The sequence below is a fragment of the Chiloscyllium plagiosum genome, unplaced genomic scaffold (assembly GCF_037043375.1).
Source record: "Chiloscyllium plagiosum isolate Xiang-an unplaced genomic scaffold, Cpla_swu_hap1 HiC_scaffold_37, whole genome shotgun sequence".
NCBI lineage: Eukaryota > Metazoa > Chordata > Chondrichthyes > Orectolobiformes > Hemiscylliidae > Chiloscyllium > Chiloscyllium plagiosum.
The window spans coordinates 1,898,046-1,912,785 of record NW_028270175.1 but is presented as its reverse complement, the minus strand read 5'-3'; positions in this window follow the sequence as shown (position 1 = coordinate 1,912,785).

The window sequence follows — 14,740 nt, the reverse complement described above, 5'->3', positions numbered from 1 at the left end:
GTACATGGGTCAGCTCATGGACAATACATGGGTCAGCTCATGGGTCAGTGCATGGGTCAGCTCATGGACAATACATGGGTCAGCTCATGGACAGTACATTGGTCAGCTCATGGATCAGAACATGGGTCAGCTCATGGACAGTACATGGGTCAGCTCATGGATCAGTACATGGGTCAGCTCATGGAGAGTACATTGGTCAGCTCATGGATCAGTACATGGGTCAGCTCATGGACAGTACATTGGTCAGTTCATGGATCAGTACATGGTTCAGCTCATGGATCGGAACATGGGTCAGCTCATGGACAGTACATTGGTCAGCTCATGGATCAGAACATGGGTCAGCTCATGGACAATACATGGGTCAGCTCATGGACAGTACATTGGTCAGCTCATGGATCAGAACATGGGTCAGATCATGGACAGTACATTGGTCAGCTCATGGATCAGAACATGGATCAGCTTGTGGACAGTACATTGGTCAGCTCATGGACCAGAACATGGGTCAGCGCATGGACAGTACATTGGTCAGCTCATGGATCAGAACATGGGTCAGATCATGGACAGTACATTGGTCAGCTCATGGATCAGAACATGGATCAGCTTGTGGACAGTACATTGGTCAGCTCATGGACCAGAACATGGGTCAGCGCATGGACAGTACATTTGTCAGCTCATGGATCAGAACATGGGTCAGCTCATGGACAGTACATGGGTCAGCTCATGGACAATACATGGGTCAGCTCATGGACAATACATGGGCCAGTTCATGGACAGTACATGGGTCAGCGCCCGGATCAGTACATGGCTCAGCTCATGGACAATACATGAGTCAGCTCATGGACAGTACATGGGTCAGCTCATGGACAATACATGGGTCAGCTCATGGATCAGTACATGGGTCAGCTCATGGACAATACATGGGTCAGCTCATGGACAGTACATGGGTCAGCTCATGGACAATACATGGGTCAGCTCATGGATCAGTACATGGGTCAGCTCATGGACAATGCATGGGTCAGCTCATGGACAGTACATTGGTCAGCTCATGGATCAGTACATGGGTCAGCTCATGGACAGTACATGGGTCAGCTCATGGATCAGTACATGGATCAGCTCATGGACAGTACATTGGTCAGCTCATGGATCAGTACATGGGTCAGCTCAAGGACAGTACATTGGTCAGCTCATGGACAGTACATGGGTCAGCTCCGGGATCAGTACATGGCTCAGCTCATGGACAATACCTGGGTCAGCTCATGGACAGTACATGGGTCAGCTCATGGACAATACATGGGTCAGCTCATGGATCAGTACATGGGTCAGCTCATGGACAATACATGGGTCAGCTTATGGACAGTACATGGGTCAGCTCATGGACAATACATGGGTCAGCTCATGGATCAGTACATGGGTCAGCTCATGGACAATGCATGGGTCAGCTCATGGACAGTACATTGGTCAGATCATGGATCAGAACATGGGTCAGCTCATGGACAGTACATGGGTCAGCTCATGGATTAGTACATGGGTCAGCTCATGCACAGTACATTGGTCAGCTCATGGATCAGTACATGGGTCAGCTCATGGATCAGTACATGGGTCAGCTCATGGACAGTACATGGGTCAGCTCATGGACAGTACATTGGTCAGCTCATGGATCAGAACATGGGTCAGCTCATGGACAGTACATGGGTCAGCTCATGGATCAGTACATGGGTTAGATCATGGACAATACATGGGTCAGCTCATGGACAGTACATTGGTCAGCTCATGGATCAGAACATGGGTCAGCTCATGGACAGTACATTGGTCAGCTCATGGATCAGTACATGGGTCAGCTCATGGACAGTACATTGGTCAGCTCATGGATCAGTACATGGGTCAGCTCATGGACAGTACATGGGTCAGCTCATGGACAGTACATTGGTCAGCTCATGGATCAGAACATGGGTCAGCTCATGGACAGTACATGGGTCAGCTCATGGATCAGAACATGGGTCAGCTCATGGACAGTACATTGGTCAGCTCATGGATCAGAACATGGGGCAGCTAATGGATCAGTACATGGGTCAGCTCATGGATCAGTACATGGGTCAGCTCAAGGACAGTACATGGGTCAGCTCATGGACAGTACATTGGTCAGCTCATGGATCAGAACATGGGTCTGCTCATGGACAGTACGTTGGTCAGCTCATGGATCAGAACATGGGTCAGCTCATGGACAGTACATTTGTCAGCTCATGGATCAGAACATGGGTCAGCTCATGGACAGTACATTGGTCAGCTCATGGATCAGAACATGGGTCAGCTCATGGACAGCACATTGGTCAGCTCACGGATCAGAACATGGGTCAGCTCATGGACAGTACATGGGTCAGCTCATGGATCAGTACATGGGTCAGCTCATGGACAGTACATGGGTCAGCTCATGGATCAGTACATGGGTCAGCTCAAGGACAGTACATTGGTCTGCTCATGGACAGTACATGGGTCAGCTCCTGGATCAGTACATGGCTCAGCTCATGGACAATACATGGGTCAGCTCATGGACAGTACATTGATCAGCTCATGGATCAGAACATGGGTCAGCTCATGGACAGTACATGGGTCAGCTCATGGATCAGTACATGGGTCAGCTCATGGACAATACATGGGTCAGCTCATGGACAGTACATTGATCAGCTCATGGATCAGTACATGGGTCAGCTCATGAACGGTACATTGATCAGCTCATGGATCAGTACATGGGTCAGCTCATGGACAATACATGGATCAGCTCATGGACAATACATGGGCCAGTTCATGGACAATACATGAGTCAGCTCATGGACAGTACATGGGTCAGCTCATGGACAATACATGGGTCAGCTCATGGATCAGTACATGGGTCAGCTCATGGACAATACATGGGTCAGCTCATGGACAGTACATGGGTCAGCTCATGGACAATACATGGGTCAGCTCATGGATCAGTACATGGGTCAGCTCATGGACAATGCATGGGTCAGCTCATGGACAGTACATTGGTCAGCTCATGGATCAGAACATGGGTCAGCTCATGGTCAGTACATGGGTCAGCTCATGGACAGTACATTGGTCAGCTCATGGATCAGAACATGGGTCAGCTCATGGACAGTACATGGGTCAGCTCATGGATCAGTACATGGGTCAGCTCATGGACAGTACATTGGTCAGCTCATGGATCTGTACATGGGTCAGCTCAAGGACAGTACATTGGTCATCTCATGGACAGTACATGGGTCAGCTCCGTGATCAGTACATGGGTCAGCTCATGGACAATACATGGGTCAGCTCATGGACAGTACATGGGTCAGCTCATGGACAATACATGGGTCAGCTCATGGACAGTACATGGGTCAGCTCATGGACAATCAATGGGTCAGCTCATGGATCAGTACATGGGTCAGCTCATGGACAATGCATGGGTCAGCTCATGGACAGTACATTGGTCAGCTCATGGATCAGAACATGGGTCAGCTCATGGACAGTACATGGGTCAGCTCATGGATCAGTACATGGGTCAGCTCATGGACAGTACATTGGTCAGCTCATGGATCAGTACATGGGTCAGCTCATGGATCACAACATGGGTCAGCTCATGGATCAGTACATGGGTCAGCTCATGGACAGTACATGGGCCAGCTCATGGACAGTACATTGGTCAGCTCATGGATCAGAACATGGGTCAGCTCATGGTCAGTACATGGGTCAGCTCATGGATCAGTACATGGGTTAGATCATGGACAATACATGGGTCAGCTCATGGACAGTACATTGGTCAGCTCATGGATCAGAACATGGGTCAGCTCATGGACAGTACATGGGTCAGCTCATGGATCAGTACATGGGTCAGCTCATGGACAGTACATTGGTCAGCTCATGGATCAGTACATGGGTCAGCTCAAGGACAGTACATGGGTCAGCTCATGGATCAGTACATGGGTCAGCTCATGGACAGTACATGGATCAGCTCATGGACAGTACATTGGTCAGCTCATGGATCAGAACATGGGTCAGCTCATGGACAGTACATGGGTCAGCTCATAGATCAGTACATTGGTCAGCTCATGGACAGTACATTGGTCAGCTCATGGATCAGTACATGGTTCAGCTCATGGATCAGAACATGGGTCATCTCATGGACAGTACATGGGTCAGCTCATGGATCAGAACATGGGTCAGCTAATGGACAGTACATGGGTCAGCTCATGGATCAGTACATGGGTCAGCTCATGGATCAGTACATGGGTCAGCTCAAGGACAGTACATGGGTCAGCTCATGGACAGTATATTGGTCAGCTCATCGATCAGAACATGGGTCAGCTCATGGACAGTGCATTGGTCAGCTCATGGATCAGAACATGGGTCAGCTCACGGACAGTACATGGGTCAGCTCATGGATCAGTACATTGGTCAGCTCATGGACAGTACATTGGTCAGCTCATGGATCAGTACATGTTTCAGCTCATGGATCAGAACATGGGTCAGCTCATGGACAGTACATTGGTCAGCTCATGGATCAGAACATGGGTCAGCTAATGGACAGTACATAGGTCAGCTCATGAATCAGTACATGGGTCAGCTCATGGACAATACATGGGTCAGCTCATGGACAGTACATTGGTCAGCTCATGGATCAGAACATGGGTCAGCTCATGGACAGTACATTGGTCAGCTCATGGATCAGAACATGGGTCAGCTCATGGACAGTACATGGGTCAGCTCATGGATCAGTACATGGGTCAGCTCATGGACAGTACATTGGTCAGCTCATGGATCTGTACATGGGTCAGCTCAAGGACAGTACATTGGTCATCTCATGGACAGTACATGGGTCAGCTCCGTGATCAGTACATGGGTCAGCTCATGGACAATACATGGGTCAGCTCATGGACAGTACATGGGTCAGCTCATGGACAATACATGGGTCAGCCCATGGACAGTACATGGGTCAGCTCATGGACAATCAATGGGTCAGCTCATGGATCAGTACATGGGTCAGCTCATGGACAATGCATGGGTCAGCTCATGGACAGTACATTGGTCAGCTCATGGATCAGAACATGGGTCAGCTCATGGACAGTACATGGGTCAGCTCATGGATCAGTACATGGGTCAGCTCATGGACAGTACATTGGTCAGCTCATGGATCAGTACATGGGTCAGCTCATGGATCACAACATGGGTCAGCTCATGGATCAGTACATGGGCCAGCTCATGGACAGTACATTGGTCAGCTCATGGATCAGAACATGGGTCAGCTCATGGTCAGTACATGGGTCAGCTCATGGATCAGTACATGGGTTAGATCATGGACAATACATGGGTCAGCTCATGGACAGTACATTGGTCAGCTCATGGATCAGAACATGGGTCAGCTCATGGACAGTACATGGGTCAGCTCATGGATCAGTACATGGGTCAGCTCATGGACAGTACATTGGTCAGCTCATGGATCAGTACATGGGTCAGCTCAAGGACAGTACATGGGTCAGCTCATGGATCAGTACATGGGTCAGCTCATGGACAGTACATGGATCAGCTCATAGATCAGTACATTGGTCAGCTCATGGACAGTACATTGGTCAGCTCATGGATCAGTACATGGTTCAGCTCATGGATCAGAACATGGGTCATCTCATGGACAGTACATGGGTCAGCTCATGGATCAGAACATGGGTCAGCTAATGGACAGTACATGGGTCAGCTCATGGATCAGTACATGGGTCAGCTCATGGATCAGTACATGGGTCAGCTCAAGGACAGTACATGGGTCAGCTCATGGACAGTACATTGGTCAGCTCATCGATCAGAACATGGGTCAGCTCATGGACAGTGCATTGGTCAGCTCATGGATCAGAACATGGGTCAGCTCACGGACAGTACATGGGTCAGCTCATGGATCAGTACATTGGTCAGCTCATGGACAGTACATTGGTCAGCTCATGGATCAGTACATGTTTCAGCTCATGGATCAGAACATGGGTCAGCTCATGGACAGTACATTGGTCAGCTCATGGATCAGAACATGGGTCAGCTAATGGACAGTACATAGGTCAGCTCATGAATCAGTACATGGGTCAGCTCATGGACAATACATGGGTCAGCTCATGGACAGTACATTGGTCAGCTCATGGATCAGAACATGGGTCAGCTCATGGACAGTACATTGGTCAGCTCATGGATCAGAACATGGGTCAGCTCATGGACAGTACATTGGTCAGCTCATGGATTAGAACATGGGTCAGCTCATGGACAGTACATTGGTCAGCGCATGGATCAGAACATGGGTCAGCTCATGGACAGTACATGGGTCAGCTCATGGATCAGTACATGGGTCAGCTCATGGACAATACATGGGTCAGCTCAAGGACAGTACATTGATCAGCTCATGGATCAGTACATGGATCAGCTCATGGACAATACATGGGTCAGCTCATGGACGGTACATTGATCAGCTCATGGATGAGTACATGGGTCAGCTCATGGACAATACATGGGTTAGCTCATGGACAATACATGGGCCAGTTCATGGACAGTACATGGGTCAGCTCATGGATCTGTACATGGATCAGCTCATGGACAATACATTGGTCAGCTCATGAACAGTACATGGGTCAGCTCATGGACAATACATGGGTCAGCTCATGGATCAGTACATGGGTCAGCTCATGGACAATGCATTGGTCAGCTCATGGATCAGAACATTGGTCAGCTCATGGACAGTACATGGGTCAGCTCATGGATCAGTACATGGGTCAGCTCATGGACAGTACATGGGTCAGCTCATGGATCAGTACATGGGTCAGCTCATAGACAGTACATGGGTCAGCTCATGGACAATACATGCTTCAGCTCATGGACAGTACATGGGTCAGCTCATGGATCAGTACGTGGGTCAGCTCATGGACAGTACATGGGTCAGCTCGTGGATCAGTACATGGGTCAGCTCATGGATAATACATGGGCCAGCTCATGGACAGTACATGGGTCAGCTCATGGACAGTACATTGGTCAGCTCATGGACAATACATGGGTCAGCTCATAGACACTACGTGGGTCAGCTCATGGACAATACATGGGTCAGCTCATGGATCAGTACGTGGGTCAGCTCATGGACAATACATGGGTCAGCCCATGGACAGTACATGGGTCAGCTCATGGATCAGAACGTGGGTCAGCTCATGGACAGTACATGGGTCAGCTCATGGACAGTACGTGGGTCAGCTCATGGACAGTACATGGGTCAGCTCATGGATCAGTACATGGGTCAGCTCATGGACAGTACATTGGTCAGCTCATGGATCAGTACATGGGTCAGCTCATGGATCAGAACATGGGTCAGCTCATGGATCAGTACATGGGTCAGCACATGGACAGTACATGGGTGAGCTCATGGACAGTACATTGGTCAGCTCATGGATCAGAACATGGGTCAGCTCATGGTCAGTACATGGGTCAGCTCATGGATCAGTACATGGGTTAGATCCTGGACAATACATGGGTCAGCTCATGGACAGTACATTGGTCAGCTCATGGATCAGAACATGGGTCAGCTCATGGACAGTACATGGGTCAGCTCATGGATCAGTACATGGGTCAGCTCATGGACAGTACATTGGTCAGCACATGGATCAGTACATGGGTCAGCTCAAGGACAGTACATGGGTCAGCGCATGGATCAGTACATGGGTCAGCTCATGGATCAGTACATGGGTCAGCTCATGGACAGTACATTGGTCAGCTCATGGATCAGAACATGGGTCAGCTCATGGACAGTACATGGGTCAGCTCATGGATCAGTACATTGGTCAGCTCATGGACAGTACATTGGTCAGCTCATGGATCAGTACATGGTTCAGCTCATGGATCAGAACATGGGTCATCTCATGGACAGTACATTGGTCAGCTCATGGATCAGAACATGGGTCAGCTAATGGACAGTACATGGGTCAGCTCATGGATCAGTACATGGGTCAGCTCATGGATCAGTACATGGGTCAGCTCAAGGACAGTACATGGGTCAGCTCATGGACAGTACATTGGTCAGCTCATGGATCAGAACATGGGTCAGCTAATGGACAGTACATGGGTCAGCTCATGGATCAGTACATGGGTCAGCTCAAGGACAGTACATGGGTCAGCTCATGGACAGTACATTGGTCAGCTCATGGATCAGAACATGGGTCAGCTCATGGACAGTACATTGGTCAGCTCATGGATCAGAACATGGGTCAGCTCATGGACAGTACATTGGTCAGCTCATGGATCAGAACATGGGTCAGCTCATGGACAGTACATTGGTCAGCTCATGGATCAGAACATGGGTCAGCTCATGGACAGTACATGGGTCAGCTCATGGATCAGTACATTGGTCAGCTCATGGACAGTACATTGGTCAGCTCATGGATCAGTACATGGTTCAGCTCATGGATCAGAACATGGGTCAGCTCATGGACATTACATTGGTCAGCTCATGGATCAGAACATGGGTCAGCTAATGGACAGTACATAGGTCAGCTCATGAATCACAACATGGGTCAGCTCATGGACAATACATGGGTCAGCTCATGGACAGTACATTGGTCAGCTCATGGATCAGAACATGGGTCAGCTCATGGACAGTACATTGGTCAGCTCATGGATCAGAACATGGGTCAGCTCATGGACAGTACATTGGTCAGCTCATGGATCAGAACATGGGTCAGCTCATGGACAGTACATTGGTCAGCGCATGGATCAGAACATGGGTCAGCTCATGGACAGTACATGGGTCAGCTCATGGATCAGTACATGGGTCAGCTCATGGACAATACATGGGTCAGCTCAAGGACAGTATATTGATCAGCTCATGGATCAGTACATGGATCAGCTCATGGACAATACATGGGTCAGCTCATGGACGGTACATTGATCAGCTCATGGATGAGTACATGGGTCAGCTCATGGACAATACATGGGTTAGCTCATGGACAATACATGGGCCAGTTCATGGACAGTATATGGGTCAGCTCATGGATCAGTACATGGATCAGCTCATGGACAATACATTGGTCAGCTCATGAACAGTACATGGGTCAGCTCATGAACAATACATGGGTCAGCTCATGGATCAGTACATGGGTCAGCTCATGGACAATACATGGGTCAGCTCATGGACAATACATGGGCCAGTTCATGGACAGTACAGGGGTGTTTTAAAAAAATTCTCAAGGTCTGGTTCGTAGGAGAGTAGTCTGACACAGAACAAACGACCAAGAGGCGAGTCTGCGAGAATATGAGCATTTTATTCCCCGCAGCGTCGCCACAACCAGGTCTCATACTTACAACGGGTCTGGCTTATACTCACTCTACATGTTACCGGAACTGGGAGCCGTCAGTTCTCGTAGAGCGGTTGCCAACAACCCACGCTCGGCGGTTAAATGTAACCCCGGAGCAGACTCACCGAACTGGAGACTTTTCCAGCTGATATTCTCTTTTCCAGATATAAACATTCATGTGAACAGCAGAGCAAGGCTAAGAAACACATTCCATTCTGGTTACATACAGATAAGAAGATTCACACGGGGAGGTGTGTAATAAGATTCGCACGGGACTAAGCAACACCTCCATTCCGGTTAGATTCACACATGTATTGGGACATAATTTTTAACCGTTTCACCACATTCCACTGCTTGGCCCAATACATGTGTTACATTATGATTCACACATGTATTGGGACATAATTTTACACCACATTCCACTGCTTGGCCCAATACATGTGTTACATTATGCTTAATTCAGTTCAATTCGTTTCAGTTAATTTCAGTTCAGTCAATTCAGTATAGTTCAATTCAGCTCAGTTCAGGTCTGTTCAGTTCAATTCAATTGTGTTCAATTCAGTTCCGTCCATTTCAATTCAATTTAGCTCAGTTCCATTTTGTTCCGTTCAATTTGATTCACTTCAGTTCAATTCAGTTCAGTTCCACTCAGTTCAGTTCAGTTCAATCCCATTCAATTCTGTTAACTCCGCTTCAGCTTTTTGGACATGCCCACATCCTCCGCTGTACCCCAGGCAAGGGGTTCTTCGGCAGGACTGGGATCCTCTCAAGGGTGGACAGCAGCGACCCTGGGGTTCCTCCGGTCGCCCCCCACCATTTCTCAAACAAACTGCCACGTCATGCCACGGTCCATGCCATCCCGGGACGGTCGGGACCTCCACAGTTTGTTCTTCTGGTTTCTTAGTCTTTTTCCAAAACATTGTTCTGTATCAAAATCTCTCCTCAATTGCGATTGACCCTGCTCGCAGCGCCAAAATGTTTTAAAAAAATTCTCAAGGTCAGGTTCATAGGAGAGTAGTCTGACACAGAACAAACGACCAAGAGGCGAGTCTGCTAGAATATGAGCATTTTATTCCCCGCAGCGTCGCCACAACCAGGTCTCATACTTACAACGGGTCTGGCTTATACTCACTCTACATGTTACCGGAACTGGGAGCCGTCAGTTCTCGTAGAGCGGTTGCCAACAACCCACGCTCGGCGGTTAAACGTAACCCCGGAGCAGACTCACCGAACTGGAGACTTTTCCAGCTGATATTCTCTTTTCCAGATATAAACATTCATGTGAACAGCAGAGCAAGGCTAAAAAACACATTCCATTCTGGTTACATACAGATAAGAAGATTTACACGGGGAGGTGTGTAATAAGATTCACACGGGACTAAGCAACACCTCCATTCCGGTTAGATTCACACATGTATTGGGACATAATTTTTAACCGTTTCACCACATTGGGTCAGCTCCCGGATTAGTACATGGCTCAGCTCATGGACAATACATGGGTCAGCTCATGGATCAGTACATGGGTCAGCTCATGGACAATACATGGGTCAGCTCATGGACAGTACATGGGTCAGCTCATGGACAATACATGGGTCAGCTCATGGATCAGTACATGGGTCAGCTCATGGACAATGCATGGGTCAGCTCATGGACAGTACATTGGTCAGCTCATGGATCAGAACATGGGTCAGCTCATGGACAGTACATGGGTCAGCTCATGGATCAGTACATGGGTCAGCTCATGGACAGTACATTGGTCAGCTCATGGATCAGTACATGGGTCAGCTCATGGATCAGAACATGGGTCAGCTCATGGATCAGTACATGGGTCAGCTCATGGACAGTACATGGGTCAGCTCATGGACAGTACATTGATCAGCTCATGGATCAGAACATGGGTCAGCTCATGGTCAGTACATGGGTCAGCTCATGGATCAGTACATGGGTTAGATCATGGACAATACATGGGTCAGCTCATGGACAGTACATTGGTCAGCTCATGGATCAGAACATGGGTCAGCTCATGGACAGTACATGGGTCAGCTCATGGATCAGTACATGGGTCAGCTCATGGACAGTACATTGGTCAGCTCATGGATCAGTACATGGGTCAGCTCAAGGACAGTACATGGGTCAGCTCATGGATCAGTACATGGGTCAGCTCATGGACAGTACATGGGTCAGCTCATGGACAGTACATTGGTCAGCTCATGGATCAGAACATGGGTCAGCTCATGGACAGTACATGGATCAGCTCATGGATCAGTACATTGGTCAGCTCATGGACAGTACATTGGTAAGCTCATGGATCAGTACATGGTTCAGCTCATGGATCAGAACATGGGTCATCTCATGGACAGTACATTGGTCAGCTCATGGATCAGAACATGGGTCAGCTAATGGACAGTACATGGGTCAGCTCATGGATCAGTACATGGGTCAGCTCATGGATCAGTACATGGGTCAGCTCAAGGACAGTACATGGGTCAGCTCATGGACAGTACATTGGTCAGCTCATGGATCAGAACATGGGTCAGCTCATGGACAGTGCATTGGTCAGCTCATGGATCAGAACATGGGTCAGCTCATGGACAGTACATGGGTCAGCTCATGGATCAGTACATTGGTCAGCTCATGGACAGTATATTGGTCAGCTCATGGATCAGAACATGGGTCAGCTCATGGACAGTACATGGGTCAGCTCATGGATCAGTACATGGGTCAGCTCATGGACAGTACATTGGTCAGCTCATGGATCTGTACATGGGTCAGCTCAAGGACAGTACATTGGTCATCTCATGGACAGTACATGGGTCAGCTCATGGATCAGTACATGGCTCAGCTCATGGACAATACATGGGTCAGCTCATGGACAGTACATGGGTCAGCTCATGGACAATACATGGGTCAGCTCATGGATCAGTACATGGGTCAGCTCATGGACAATACATGGGTCAGCTCATGGACAGTACATGGGTCAGCTCATGGATCAGTACATGGGTCAGCTCATGGTCAGTACATGGGTCAGGTCATGGACAATGCATGGGTCAGCTCATGGACAGTACATTGGTCAGCTCATGGATCAGAACATGGGTCAGCTCATGGACAGTACATGGGTCAGCTCATGGATCAGTACATGGGTCAGCTCATGGACAGTACATTGGTCAGCTCATGGATCAGTACATGGGTGAGCTCATGGATCAGAACATGGGTCAGCTCATGGATCAGTACATGGGTCAGCTCATGGACAGTACATGGGTCAGCTCATGGACAGTACATTGGTCAGCTCATGGATCAGAACATGGGTCAGCTCATGGTCAGTACATGGGTCAGCTCATGGATCAATACATGGGTTAGATCATGGACAATACATGGGTCAGCTCATGGACAGTACATTGGTCAGCTCATGGATCAGAACATGGGTCAGCTCATGGACAGTACATGGGTCAGCTCATGGATCAGTACATGGGTCAGCTCATGGACAGTACACTGGTCAGCTCATGGATCAGTACATGGGTCAGCTCAAGGACAGTACATGGGTCAGCTCATGGATCAGTACATGGGTCAGCTCATGGACAGTACATGGGTCAGCTCATGGACAGTACATTGGTCAGCTCATGGATCAATACATGGGTTAGATCATGGACAATACATGGGTCAGCTCATGGACAGTACATTGGTCAGCTCTTGGATCTGTACATGGGTCAGCTCAAGGACAGTACATTGGTCATCTCATGGACAGTACATGGGTCAGCTCCGGGATCAGTACATGGCTCAGCTCATGGACAATACATGGGTCAGCTCATGGACAGTACATGGGTCAGCTCATGGACAATACATGGGTCAGCTCATGGATCAGTACATGGGTCAGCTCATGGACAAGACATGGGTCAGCTCATGGACAGTACATGGGTCAGCTCATGGACAATACATGGGTCAGCTCATGGATCAGTACATGGGTCAGCTCATGGACAATGCATGGGTCAGCTCATGGACAGTACATTGGTCAGCTCATGGATCAGAACATGGGTCAGCTCATGGACAGTACATGGGTCAGCTCATGGATCAGTACATGGGTCAGCTCATGGACAGTACATTGGTCAGCTCATGGATCAGTACATGGGTCAGCTCATGGATCAGAACATGGGTCAGCTCATGGATCAGTACATGGGTCAGCTCATGGACAGTACATGGGTCAGCTCATGGACAGTACATTGGTCAGCTCATGGATCAGAACATGGGTCAGCTCATGGTCAGTACATGGGTCAGCTCATGGATCAATACATGGGTTAGATCATGGACAATACATGGGTCAGCTCATGGACAGTACATTGGTCAGCTCATGGATCAGAACATGGGTCAGCTCATGGACAGTACATGGGTCAGCTCATGGATCAGTACATGGGTCAGCTCATGGACAGTACACTGGTCAGCTCATGGATCAGTACATGGGTCAGCTCAAGGACAGTACATGGGTCAGCTCATGGATCAGTACATGGGTCAGCTCATGGACAGTACATGGGTCAGCTCATGGACAGTACATTGGTCAGCTCATGGATCAGAACATGGGTCAGCTCATGGACAGTACATGGGCCAGCTCATGGATCAGTACATTGGTCAGCTCATGGACAGTACATTGGTCAGCTCATGGATCAGTACATGGTTCAGCTCATGGATCAGAACATGGGTCATCTCATGGACAGTACATTGGTCAGCTCATGGATCAGAACATGGGTCAGCTCATGGATCAGTACATGGGTCAGCTCATGGATCAGTACATGGGTCAGCTCATGGACAGTACATTGGTCAGCTCATGGATCAGAACATGGGTCAGCTCATGGACAGTGCATTGGTCAGCTCATGGATCAGAACATGGGTCAGCTCACGGACAGTACATGGGTCAGCTCATGGATCAGTACATTGGTCAGCTCATGGACAGTACATTGGTCAGCTCATGGATCAGTACATGGTTCAGCTCATGGATCAGAACATGGGTCAGCTCATGGACAGTACATTGGTCAGCTCATGGATCAGAACATGGGTCAGCTAATGGACAGTACATAGGTCAGCTCATGAATCAGTACATGGGTCAGCTCATGGACAATACATGGGTCAGCTCATGGACAGTACATTGGTCAGCTCATGGATCAGAACATGGGTCAGCTCATGGACAGTACATTGGTCAGCTCATGGAACAGAACATGGGTCAGCTCATGGACAGTACATTGGTCAGCGCATGGATTAGAACATGGGTCAGCTCATGGACAGTACATTGGTCAGGGCATGGATCAGAACATGGGTCAGCTCATGGACAGTACATGGGTCAGCTCATGGATCAGTACATGGGTCAGCTCATGGACAATACATGGGTCAACTCAAGGACAGTACATTGATCAGCT